Here is a 12416-nt window from a genome sequence, read left to right as displayed (position 1 = left end):
GGAATTGGGAAGAGGCCAGAGTGAGAATGACAGAATTGGGATGAGGTCAGAATGAGAATGACGGAATAGGGTAGAGGTCAGAGTGAGAATCACAGGGAATTGGGACAAGGTCAGAGTGAGAATGACAGGGAATTAGGAAGAGGCCAGAGTGAGAAAGACAGGAAATTGGGATGAGGTCAGAATTAGAATGAGAGGGAATTGGGACGAGGTTAGAGTGAGAATGACAAGGAATTGGGAAGAGGTCAGAGTGAGAATGACAGGGAATTGGGAAGAGATCAGAGTGAGAATGATAGGGAATTGGGGAGAGGACAGAGTGAGAATGACAGGGAATCACAAAGAGGTCAGAGTGAGGTTGACAGGGAATTGGGAAGAGGCCAGAGTAACAATGACGGAATTGGGAAGAGGTCAGAGTGAGGTTGACAGGGAATTGGGAAGAGGCCAGAGTGAGAATGACGGAATTGGGAAGAGACCAGAGTGAGAATGACAGAATTGGGATGAGGTCAGAAGGAGAATGACGGAATAGGGTAGAGGTCAGAGTGAGAATCACAGGGAAGAGGCCAGAGTGAGGATGACAGGGCATTGGGAAGCGGTCAGAGTGAGAATGACAGGGAATTGGGAAGAGGCCAGAGTGAGAAACACAGGGAATTGGGAAGAGGTCAGAGTGAGAATGACAGAATTGGGATGAGGTCAGAATGAGAATGACAGAATTGTGAAGAGGTCAGAGTGAGAATGACAGGGAATTTGGAAGAGGCCAGAGTGAGAAACACAGGGAATTGGGACGAGGTCAGAGTGAGAATGACAGAATTGGGATGAGGTCAGAATGAGAATGACAGAATTGTGAAGAGGTCAGAGTGAGAATGACAGAATTGTGAAGAGGTCAGAGTGAGAATGACAGGGAATTGGAAAGAGGTCAGAGTGAGGTTGACAGGGAATTGGGAAGAGGCCAGAGTGAGAATGACGGAAATTGGGATGACGTCAGAATTAGAATGACAGGGAAATGGGACGAGGACAGAGTGAGAATGACAGGGAATTGGGAAGAGGTCAGAGTGAGAATGACAGGGAATTGAGAAGAGGTCAGAGTGAGAATGACGGAATTGGGAAGAGGTCAGAGTGAGAATGACGGAATCGGGAAGAGGTCAGTGTGAGAATGATCGGGAATTGACAAGAGGCCAGAGTGAGAATGACGGAACAGGGAAGAGGTCAGGGTGAGAATGACAGAATTGGGAAGAGGTCAGAATGAGAATGACAGAATTGGGAAGAGGTCAGAGTGAGAATGACAGGGAATTGGGAAGAGGCCAGAGTGAGAATGACGGAATTGGGATGAGGTCAGAATTAGAATGACAGGGAATTGGGAACAAGTCAGAATGTGATTGACAGGGAATTGTGAAGAGGTCAGAGTGAGGTTGACAGGGAATTGGGAAGAGGCCAGAGTGAGAATGACGGAATCGGGAAGAGGTCAGAGTGAGAATGATAGGGAATTGGGAAGAGGCCAGAGTGAGAATGACAGAATTGGGATGAGGTCAGAATGAGAATGACGGAATAGGGTAGAGGTCAGAGTGAGAATCACAGGGAATTGGGACAAGGTCAGAGTGAGAATGACAGGGAATTAGGAAGAGGCCAGAGTGAGAAAGACAGGGAATTGGGATGAGGTCAGAATTAGAATGAGAGGGAATTGGGACGAGGTTAGAGTGAGAATGACAAGGAATTGGGAAGAGGTCAGAGTGAGAATGACAGGGAATTGGGAAGAGATCAGAGTGAGAATGATAGGGAATTGGGGAGAGGACAGAGTGAGAATGACAGGGAATCACAAAGAGGTCAGAGTGAGGTTGACAGGGAATTGGGAAGAGGCCAAAGTGAGAATGACGGAATTGGGAAGAGGCCAGAGTGAGAATGACAGGGAATTGGGACAAGGTCAGAGTGAGAATGACAAGGAATTGGGAAGAGGTCAGAGTGAGAATGACAGGGAATTGGGAAGAGGTCAGAGTGAGGTTGACAGGGAATTGGGAAGAGGCCAGAGTAACAATGACGGAATTGGGAAGAGGTCAGAGTGAGGTTGACAGGGAATTGGGAAGAGACCAGAGTGAGAATGACGGAATTGGGAAGAGACCAGAGTGAGAATGACAGAATTGGGATGAGGTCAGAAGGAGAATGATGGAATAGGGTAGAGGTCAGAGTGAGAATCACAGGGAAGAGGCCAGAGTGAGGATGACAGGGCATTGGGAAGCGGTCAGAGTGAGAATGACAGGGAATTGGGAAGAGGCCAGAGTGAGAAACACAGGGAATTGGGAAGAGGTCAGAGTGAGAATGACAGAATTGGGATGAGGTCAGAATGAGAATGCCAGAATTGTGAAGAGGTCAGAGTGAGAATGACAGGGAATTTGGAAGAGGCCAGAGTGAGAAACACAGGGAATTGGGACGAGGTCAGAGTGAGAATGACAGAATTGGGATGAGGTCAGAATGAGAATGACAGAATTGTGAAGAGGTCAGAGTGAGAATGACAGAATTGTGAAGAGGTCAGAGTGAGAATGACAGGGAATTGGAAAGAGGTCAGAGTGAGGTTGACAGGGAATTGGGAAGAGGCCAGAGTGAGAATGACGGAAATTGGGATGACGTCAGAATTAGAATGACAGGGAAATGGGACGAGGACAGAGTGAGAATGACAGGGAATTGGGAAGAGGTCAGAGTGAGAATGACAGGGAATTGAGAAGAGGTCAGAGTGAGAATGACAGAATTGGGAAGAGGTCAGAGTGAGAATGACGGAATCGGGAAGAGGTCAGTGTGAGAATGATCGGGAATTGACAAGAGGCCAGAGTGAGAATGACGGAACAGGGAAGAGGTCAGGGTGAGAATGACAGAATTGGGAAGAGGTCAGAATGAGAATGACAGAATTGGGAAGAGGTCAGAGTGAGAATGACAGGGAATTGGGACAAGGTCAGAGTGAGAATGACAGGGAATTAGGAAGTGGCCAGAGTGAGAAAGACAGGGAATTGGGATGAGGTCAGAATTAGAATGAGAGGGAATTGGGACGAGGTTAGAGTGAGAATGACAAGGAATTGGGAAGAGGTCAGAGTGAGAATGACAGGGAATTGGGAAGAGATCAGAGTGAGAATGACAGGGAATAGGGAAGAAGTCAGAATGTGATTGACAGGGAATTGGGAAGAGGCCAGAGTGAGAATGACAGAATTGGGATGAGGTCAGAATGAGAATGACGGAATAGGGTAGAGGTCAGAGTGAGAATCACAGGGAATTGGGACAAGGTCAGAGTGAGAATGACAGGGAATTAGGAAGAGGCCAGAGTGAGAAAGACAGGGAATTGGGATGAGGTCAGAATTAGAATGAGAGGGAATTGGGACGAGGTTAGAGTGAGAATGACAAGGAATTGGGAAGAGGTCAGAGTGAGAATGACGGAATTGGGAAGAGACCAGAGTGAGAATGACAGAATTGGGATGAGGTCAGAAGGAGAATGACGGAATAGGGTAGAGGTCAGAGTGAGAATCACAGGGAAGAGGCCAGAGTGAGGATGACAGGGCATTGGGAAGCGGTCAGAGTGAGAATGACAGGGAATTGGGAAGAGGCCAGAGTGAGAAACACAGGGAATTGGGAAGAGGTCAGAGTGAGAATGACAGAATTGGGATGAGGTCAGAATGAGAATGACAGAATTGTGAAGAGGTCAGAGTGAGAATGACGGGGAATTTGGATTAGGCCAGAGTGAGAAACACAGGGAATTGGGACGAGGTCAGAGTGAGAATGACAGAATTGGGATGAGGTCAGAATGAGAATGACAGAATTGGGATGAGGTCAGAATGAGAATGACAGAATTGTGAAGAGGTCAGAGTGAGAATGACAGGGAATTGGAAAGAGGTCAGAGTGAGGTTGACAGGGAATTGGGAAGAGGCCAGAGTGAGAATGACGGAAATTGGGATGACGTCAGAATTAGAATGACAGGGAAATGGGACGAGGACAGAGTGAGAATGACAGGGAATTGGGAAGAGGTCAGAGTGAGAATGACAGGGAATTGAGAAGAGGTCAGAGTGAGAATGACGGAATTGGGAAGAGGTCAGAGTGAGAATGACGGAATCGGGAAGAGGTCAGTGTGAGAATGATCGGGAATTGACAAGAGGCCAGAGTGAGAATGACGGAACAGGGAAGAGGTCAGGGTGAGAATGACAGAATTGGGAAGAGGTCAGAATGAGAATGACAGAATTGGGAAGAGGTCAGAGTGAGAATGACAGGGAATTGGGAAGAGGCCAGAGTGAGAATGACGGAATTGGGATGAGGTCAGAATTAGAATGACAGGGAATTGGGAACAAGTCAGAATGTGATTGACAGGGAATTGTGAAGAGGTCAGAGTGAGGTTGACAGGGAATCGGGAAGAGGCCAGAGTGAGAATGACGGAATCGGGAAGAAGTCAGAGTGAGAATGATAGGGAATTGGGAAGAGGCCAGAGTGAGAATGACAGAATTGGGATGAGGTCAGAATGAGAATGACGGAATAGGGTAGAGGTCAGAGTGAGAATCACAGGGAATTGGGACAAGGTCAGAGTGAGAATGACAGGGAATTAGGAAGAGGCCAGAGTGAGAAAGACAGGGAATTGGGATGAGGTCAGAATTAGAATGAGAGGGAATTGGGACGAGGTTAGAGTGAGAATGACAAGGAATTGGGAAGAGGTCAGAGTGAGAATGACAGGGAATTGGGAAGAGATCAGAGTGAGAATGATAGGGAATTGGGGAGAGGACAGAGTGAGAATGACAGGGAATCACAAAGAGGTCAGAGTGAGGTTGACAGGGAATTGGGAAGAGGCCAGAGTAACAATGACGGAATTGGGAAGAGGTCAGAGTGAGGTTGACAGGGAATTGGGAAGAGGCCAGAGTGAGAAACACAGGGAATTGGGAAGAGGTCAGAGTGAGAATGACAGAATTGGGATGAGGTCAGAATGAGAATGACAGAATTGTGAAGAGGTCAGAGTGAGAATGACAGGGAATTTGGAAGAGGCCAGAGTGAGAAACACAGGGAATTGGGACGAGGTCAGAGTGAGAATGACAGAATTGGGATGAGGTCAGAATGAGAATGACAGAATTGTGAAGAGGTCAGAGTGAGAATGACAGAATTGTGAAGAGGTCAGAGTGAGAATGACAGGGAATTGGAAAGAGGTCAGAGTGAGGTTGACAGGGAATTGGGAAGAGGCCAGAGTGAGAATGACGGAAATTGGGATGACGTCAGAATTAGAATGACAGGGAAATGGGACGAGGACAGAGTGAGAATGACAGGGAATTGGGAAGAGGTCAGAGTGAGAATGACAGGGAATTGAGAAGAGGTCAGAGTGAGAATGACGGAATTGGGAAGAGGTCAGAGTGAGAATGACGGAATCGGGAAGAGGTCAGTGTGAGAATGATCGGGAATTGACAAGAGGCCAGAGTGAGAATGACGGAACAGGGAAGAGGTCAGGGTGAGAATGACAGAATTGGGAAGAGGTCAGAATGAGAATGACAGAATTGGGAAGAGGTCAGAGTGAGAATGACAGGGAATTGGGAAGAGGCCAGAGTGAGAATGACGGAATTGGGATGAGGTCAGAATTAGAATGACAGGGAATTGGGAACAAGTCAGAATGTGATTGACAGGGAATTGTGAAGAGGTCAGAGTGAGGTTGACAGGGAATTGGGAAGAGGCCAGAGTGAGAATGACGGAATCGGGAAGAGGTCAGAGTGAGAATGATAGGGAATTGGGAAGAGGCCAGAGTGAGAATGACAGAATTGGGATGAGGTCAGAATGAGAATGACGGAATAGGGTAGAGGTCAGAGTGAGAATCACAGGGAATTGGGACAAGGTCAGAGTGAGAATGACAGGGAATTAGGAAGAGGCCAGAGTGAGAAAGACAGGGAATTGGGATGAGGTCAGAATTAGAATGAGAGGGAATTGGGACGAGGTTAGAGTGAGAATGACAAGGAATTGGGAAGAGGTCAGAGTGAGAATGACAGGGAATTGGGAAGAGATCAGAGTGAGAATGATAGGGAATTGGGGAGAGGACAGAGTGAGAATGACAGGGAATCACAAAGAGGTCAGAGTGAGGTTGACAGGGAATTGGGAAGAGGCCAAAGTGAGAATGACGGAATTGGGAAGAGGCCAGAGTGAGAATGACAGGGAATTGGGACAAGGTCAGAGTGAGAATGACAAGGAATTGGGAAGAGGTCAGAGTGAGAATGACAGGGAATTGGGAAGAGGTCAGAGTGAGGTTGACAGGGAATTGGGAAGAGGCCAGAGTAACAATGACGGAATTGGGAAGAGGTCAGAGTGAGGTTGACAGGGAATTGGGAAGAGACCAGAGTGAGAATGACGGAATTGGGAAGAGACCAGAGTGAGAATGACAGAATTGGGATGAGGTCAGAAGGAGAATGATGGAATAGGGTAGAGGTCAGAGTGAGAATCACAGGGAAGAGGCCAGAGTGAGGATGACAGGGCATTGGGAAGCGGTCAGAGTGAGAATGACAGGGAATTGGGAAGAGGCCAGAGTGAGAAACACAGGGAATTGGGAAGAGGTCAGAGTGAGAATGACAGAATTGGGATGAGGTCAGAATGAGAATGCCAGAATTGTGAAGAGGTCAGAGTGAGAATGACAGGGAATTTGGAAGAGGCCAGAGTGAGAAACACAGGGAATTGGGACGAGGTCAGAGTGAGAATGACAGAATTGGGATGAGGTCAGAATGAGAATGACAGAATTGTGAAGAGGTCAGAGTGAGAATGACAGAATTGTGAAGAGGTCAGAGTGAGAATGACAGGGAATTGGAAAGAGGTCAGAGTGAGGTTGACAGGGAATTGGGAAGAGGCCAGAGTGAGAATGACGGAAATTGGGATGACGTCAGAATTAGAATGACAGGGAAATGGGACGAGGACAGAGTGAGAATGACAGGGAATTGGGAAGAGGTCAGAGTGAGAATGACAGGGAATTGAGAAGAGGTCAGAGTGAGAATGACAGAATTGGGAAGTCAGAGTGAGAATGACGGAATCGGGAAGAGGTCAGTGTGAGAATGATCGGGAATTGACAAGAGGCCAGAGTGAGAATGACGGAACAGGGAAGAGGTCAGGGTGAGAATGACAGAATTGGGAAGAGGTCAGAATGAGAATGACAGAATTGGGAAGAGGTCAGAGTGAGAATGACAGGGAATTGGGACAAGGTCAGAGTGAGAATGACAGGGAATTAGGAAGTGGCCAGAGTGAGAAAGACAGGGAATTGGGATGAGGTCAGAATTAGAATGAGAGGGAATTGGGACGAGGTTAGAGTGAGAATGACAAGGAATTGGGAAGAGGTCAGAGTGAGAATGACAGGGAATTGGGAAGAGATCAGAGTGAGAATGACAGGGAATAGGGAAGAAGTCAGAATGTGATTGACAGGGAATTGGGAAGAGGTCAGACAGAGAATGACGGAATTGAGAAGAGGTCAGAGTGAGAATAATGGAATTGGGAAGAGGTCAGAGTGAGAATGATGGAATTGGGAAGAGGTCAGTGTGACAATGACAGGGAATTGGGAAGAGGTCAGAGTGAGAATGACAGGGAATTGGGAAGAGGTCAGAGTCAGAATGACGAAATTGGGAAGAGGTCAGAGTGTGGTTGACAGGGAATTGGGAAACGGTCAGAGTGAGAATGACAGAATTGGGATGAGGTCAGAATGCGAATGACAGGGACTTGGGAAGAGGTCAGAGTGAGAATGACAGAATTGGGAAGAGGTCAGAGTGAGAATGACAGGGAATTGGGAATGGGCCAGAGTGAGAATGATAGGGAATTGGGGAGAGGACAGAGTGAGAATGACAGGGAATCACAAAGAGGTCAGAGTGAGGTTGACAGGGAATTGGGAAGAGGCCAAAGTGAGAATGATGGAATTGGGAAGAGGCCAGAGTGAGAATGACAGGGAATTGGGAACGGGCCAGAGTGAGAATGACAGGGACTTGGGAAGAGGTCAGAGTGAGAATGACAGAATTGGGAAGAGGTCAGAGTGAGAATGACAGGGAATTGGGAATGGGACAGAGTGAGAATGATAGGGAATTGGGGAGAGGACAGAGTGAGAATGACAGGGAATCACAAAGAGGTCAGAGTGAGGTTGACAGGGAATTGGGAAGAGGCCAAAGTGAGAATGACGGAATTGGGAAGAGGCCAGAGTGAGAATGACAGGGAATTGGGACAAGGTCAGAGTGAGAATGACAAGGAATTGGGAAGAGGTCAGAGTGAGAATGACAGGGAATTGGGAAGAGGTCAGAGTGAGGTTGACAGGGAATTGGGAAGAGGCCAGAGTAACAATGACGGAATTGGGAAGAGGTCAGAGCGAGGTTGACAGGGAATTGGGAATAGGCCAGAGTGAGAATGACGGAATTGGGAAGAGACCAGAGTGAGAATGACAGAATTGGGATGAGTTCAGAAGGAGAATGACGGAATAGGGTAGAGGTCAGAGTGAGAATCACAGGGAAGAGGCCAGAGTGAGGATGACAGGGAATTGGGAAGCGGTCAGAGTGAGAATCACAGGGAATTGGCAAGAGGCCAGAGTGAGAAAGACAGGGAATTTGGAAGAGGTCAGAGTGAGAATGACAGGGAATTTGGAAGAGGCCAGAGTGAGAAACACAGGGAATTGGGAAGAGGTCAGAGTGAGAATGACAGAATTGGGATGAGGTCAGAATGAGAATGACAGAATTGTGAAGAGGTCAGAGTGAGAATGACAGGGAATTGGAAAGAGGTCAGAGTGAGGTTGACAGGGAATTGGGAATAGGCCAGAGTGAGAATGACGGAATTGGGAAGAGACCAGAGTGAGAATGACAGGGAATAGGGAAGAAGTCAGAATGTGATTGACAGGGAATTGGGAAGAGGTCAGACAGAGAATGACGGAATTGAGAAGAGGTCAGAGTGAGAATAATGGAATTGGGAAGAGGTCAGAGTGAGAATGATGGAATTGGGAAGAGGTCAGTGTGACAATGACAGGGAATTGGGAAGAGGTCAGAGTGAGAATGACAGGGAATTGGGAAGAGGTCAGAGTGAGAATGACGAAATTGGGAAGAGGTCAGAGTGTGGTTGACAGGGAATTGGGAAACGGTCAGAGTGAGAATGACAGAATTGGGATGAGGTCAGAATGCGAATGACAGGGACTTGGGAAGAGGTCAGAGTGAGAATGACAGAATTGGGAAGAGGTCAGAGTGAGAATGACAGGGAATTGGGAATGGGCCAGAGTGTGAATGATAGGGAATTGGGGAGAGGACAGAGTGAGAATGACAGGGAATCACAAAGAGGTCAGAGTGAGGTTGACAGGGAATTGGGAAGAGGCCAAAGTGAGAATGACGGAATTGGGAAGAGGCCAGAGTGAGAATGACAGGGAATTTGGAACGGGCCAGAGTGAGAATGACAGGGACTTGGGAAGAGTTCAGAGTGAGAATGACAGAATTGGGAAGAGGTCAGAGTGAGAATGACGGAATCGGGAAGAGGTCAGTGTGAGAATGATCGGGAATTGACAAGAGGCCAGAGTGAGAATGACGGAACAGGGAAGAGGTCAGGGTGAGAATGACAGAATTGGGAAGAGGTCAGAATGAGAATGACAGAATTGGGAAGAGGTCAGAGTGAGGTTGACAGGGAATTGGGAAGAGGCCAGAGTGAGAATGACGGAACTGGGATGAGGTCAGAATTGGAATGACAGGGAATTGGGAACAAGTCAGAATGTGATTGACAGGGAATTGTGAAGAGGTCAGAGTGAGGTTGACAGGGATTTGGGAAGAGGCCAGAGTGAGAATGACGGAATCGGGAAGAGGTCAGAGTGAGAATGATAGGGAATTGGGAAGAGGCCAGAGTGAGAATGACAGAATTGGGATGAGGTCAGAATGAGAATGACGGAATAGGGTAGAGGTCAGAGTGAGAATCACAGGGAATTGGGACAAGGTCAGATTGAGAATGACAGGGAATTAGGAAGAGGCCAGAGTGAGAAAGACAGGGAATTGGGATGAGGTCAGAATTAGAATAAGAGGGAATTGGGACGAGGTTAGAGTGAGAATGACAAGGAATTGGGAAGAGGTCAGAGTGAGAATGACAGGGAATTGGGAAGAAGTCAGAATGTGATTGACAGGGAATTGGGAAGAGGTCAGACAGAGAATGACGGAATTGAGAAGAGGTCAGAGTGAGAATGACGGAATCGGGAAGAGGTCAGTGTGAGAATGATCGGGAATTGACAAGAGGCCAGAATGAGAATGACGGAACAGGGAAGAGGTCAGGGTGAGAATGACAGAATTGGGAAGAGGTCAGAGTGAGAATGACAGGGAATTGGGAAGAGATCAGAGTGAGAATGACAGGGAATTGGTTAGAAGTCAGAATGTGATTGACAGGGAAGTGGGAAGAGGTCAGACAGAGAATGAGGGAATTGAGAAGAGGTCAGAGTGAGAATGATGGAATTGGGAAGAGGTCAGTGTGACAATGATAGGGAATTGGGAAGAGGTCAGTGTGAGAATGATCGGGAATTGACCAGAGGCCAGAGAGGGAATGACGGAACAGGGAAGAGGTCAGGGTGAGAATGACAGAATTGGGAAGAGGTCAGAATGAGAATGACAGAATTGGGAAGAGGTCAGAGTGAGAATGACAGGGAATTGGGAAGAGGCCAGAGTGAGAATGACGGAATTGGGATGAGGTCAGAATTAGAATGACAGGGAATTGGGAACAAGTCAGAATGTGATTGACAGGGAATTGTGAAGAGGTCAGAGTGAGGTTGACAGGGAATTGGGAAGAGGCCAGAGTGAGAATGACGGAATCGGGAAGAGGTCAGAGTGAGAATGATAGGGAATTGGGAAGAGGCCAGAGTGAGAATGACAGAATTGGGATGAGGTCAGAATGAGAATGACGGAATAGGGTAGAGGTCAGAGTGAGAATCACAGGGAATTGGGACAAGGTCAGATTGAGAATGACAGGGAATTAGGAAGAGGCCAGAGTGAGAAAGACAGGGAATTGGGATGAGGTCAGAATTAGAATAAGAGGGAATTGGGACGAGGTTAGAGTGAGAATGACAAGGAATTGGGAAGAGGTCAGAGTGAGAATGACAGGGAATTGGGAAGAAGTCAGAATGTGATTGACAGGGAATTGGGAAGAGGTCAGACAGAGAATGACGGAATTGAGAAGAGGTCAGAGTGAGAATGACGGAATCGGGAAGAGGTCAGTGTGAGAATGATCGGGAATTGACAAGAGGCCAGAATGAGAATGACGGAACAGGGAAGAGGTCAGGGTGAGAATGACAGAATTGGGAAGAGGTCAGAGTGAGAATGACAGGGAATTGGGAAGAGATCAGAGTGAGAATGACAGGGAATTGGTTAGAAGTCAGAATGTGATTGACAGGGAAGTGGGAAGAGGTCAGACAGAGAATGAGGGAATTGAGAAGAGGTCAGAGTGAGAATGATGGAATTGGGAAGAGGTCAGTGTGACAATGATAGGGAATTGGGAAGAGGTCAGTGTGAGAATGATCGGGAATTGACCAGAGGCCAGAGAGGGAATGACGGAACAGGGAAGAGGTCAGGGTGAGAATGACAGAATTGGGAAGAGGTCAGAATGAGAATGACAGAATTGGGAAGAGGTCAGAGTGAGAATGACAGGGAATTGGGAAGAGGCCAGAGTGAGAATGACGGAATTGGGATGAGGTCAGAATTAGAATGACAGGGAATTGGGAACAAGTCAGAATGTGATTGACAGGGAATTGTGAAGAGGTCAGAGTGAGGTTGACAGGGAATTGGGAAGAGGCCAGAGTGAGAATGACGGAATCGGGAAGAGGTCAGAGTGAGAATGATAGGGAATTGGGAAGAGGCCAGAGTGAGAATCACAGAATTGGGATGAGGTCAGAATGAGAATGACGGAATAGGGTAGAGGTCAGAGTGAGAATCACAGGGAATTGGGACAAGGTCAGAGTGAGAATGACAGAATTAGGAAGAGGCCAGAGTGAGAAAGACAGGGAATTGGAATGAGGTCAGAATTAGAATGAGAGGGAATTGGGACGAGGTTAGAGTGAGAATGACAAGGAATTGGGAAGAGGTCAGAGTGAGAATGACAGGGAATTGGGAAGAGGTCAGAGTGAGAATGACGGAATCGGGAAGAGGTCAGTGTGAGAATGATCGGGAATTGACAAGAGGCCAGAGTGAGAATGACAGAACAGGGAAGAGGTCAGGGTGAGAATGACAGAATTGGGAAGAGGTCAGAATGAGAATGACAGAATTGGGAAGAGGTCAGAGTGAGAATGACAGGGAATTGGGAAGAGGCCAGAGTGAGAATGATCGGGAATTGACAAGAGGCCAGAGTGAGAATGACAGAACAGGGAAGAGGTCAGGGTGAGAATGACAGAATTGGGAAGAGGTCAGAATGAGAATGACAGAATTGGGAAGAGGTCAGAGTGAGAATGACAGGGAATTGGGAAGAGGCCAGAG

General features: G+C 47.5%; 1 protein-coding gene across 3 annotated transcripts in view; it reads right to left on the bottom strand.

Annotated features, from left to right (window-relative positions):
* LOC137379093 (RNA-binding Raly-like protein) overlaps positions 1 to 12416 on the bottom strand; it is an 831538-nt gene that overhangs the window by 228489 nt on the left and 590633 nt on the right. The window lies entirely within an intron of this gene.

The sequence above is a fragment of the Heterodontus francisci genome, chromosome 17, assembly GCF_036365525.1.
Source record: "Heterodontus francisci isolate sHetFra1 chromosome 17, sHetFra1.hap1, whole genome shotgun sequence".
Taxonomy (NCBI): Eukaryota; Metazoa; Chordata; class Chondrichthyes; order Heterodontiformes; family Heterodontidae; genus Heterodontus; species Heterodontus francisci.
The sequence above is the reverse complement of the archived record's forward strand: the minus strand, read 5'-3'. Positions and strand labels throughout refer to the sequence as shown.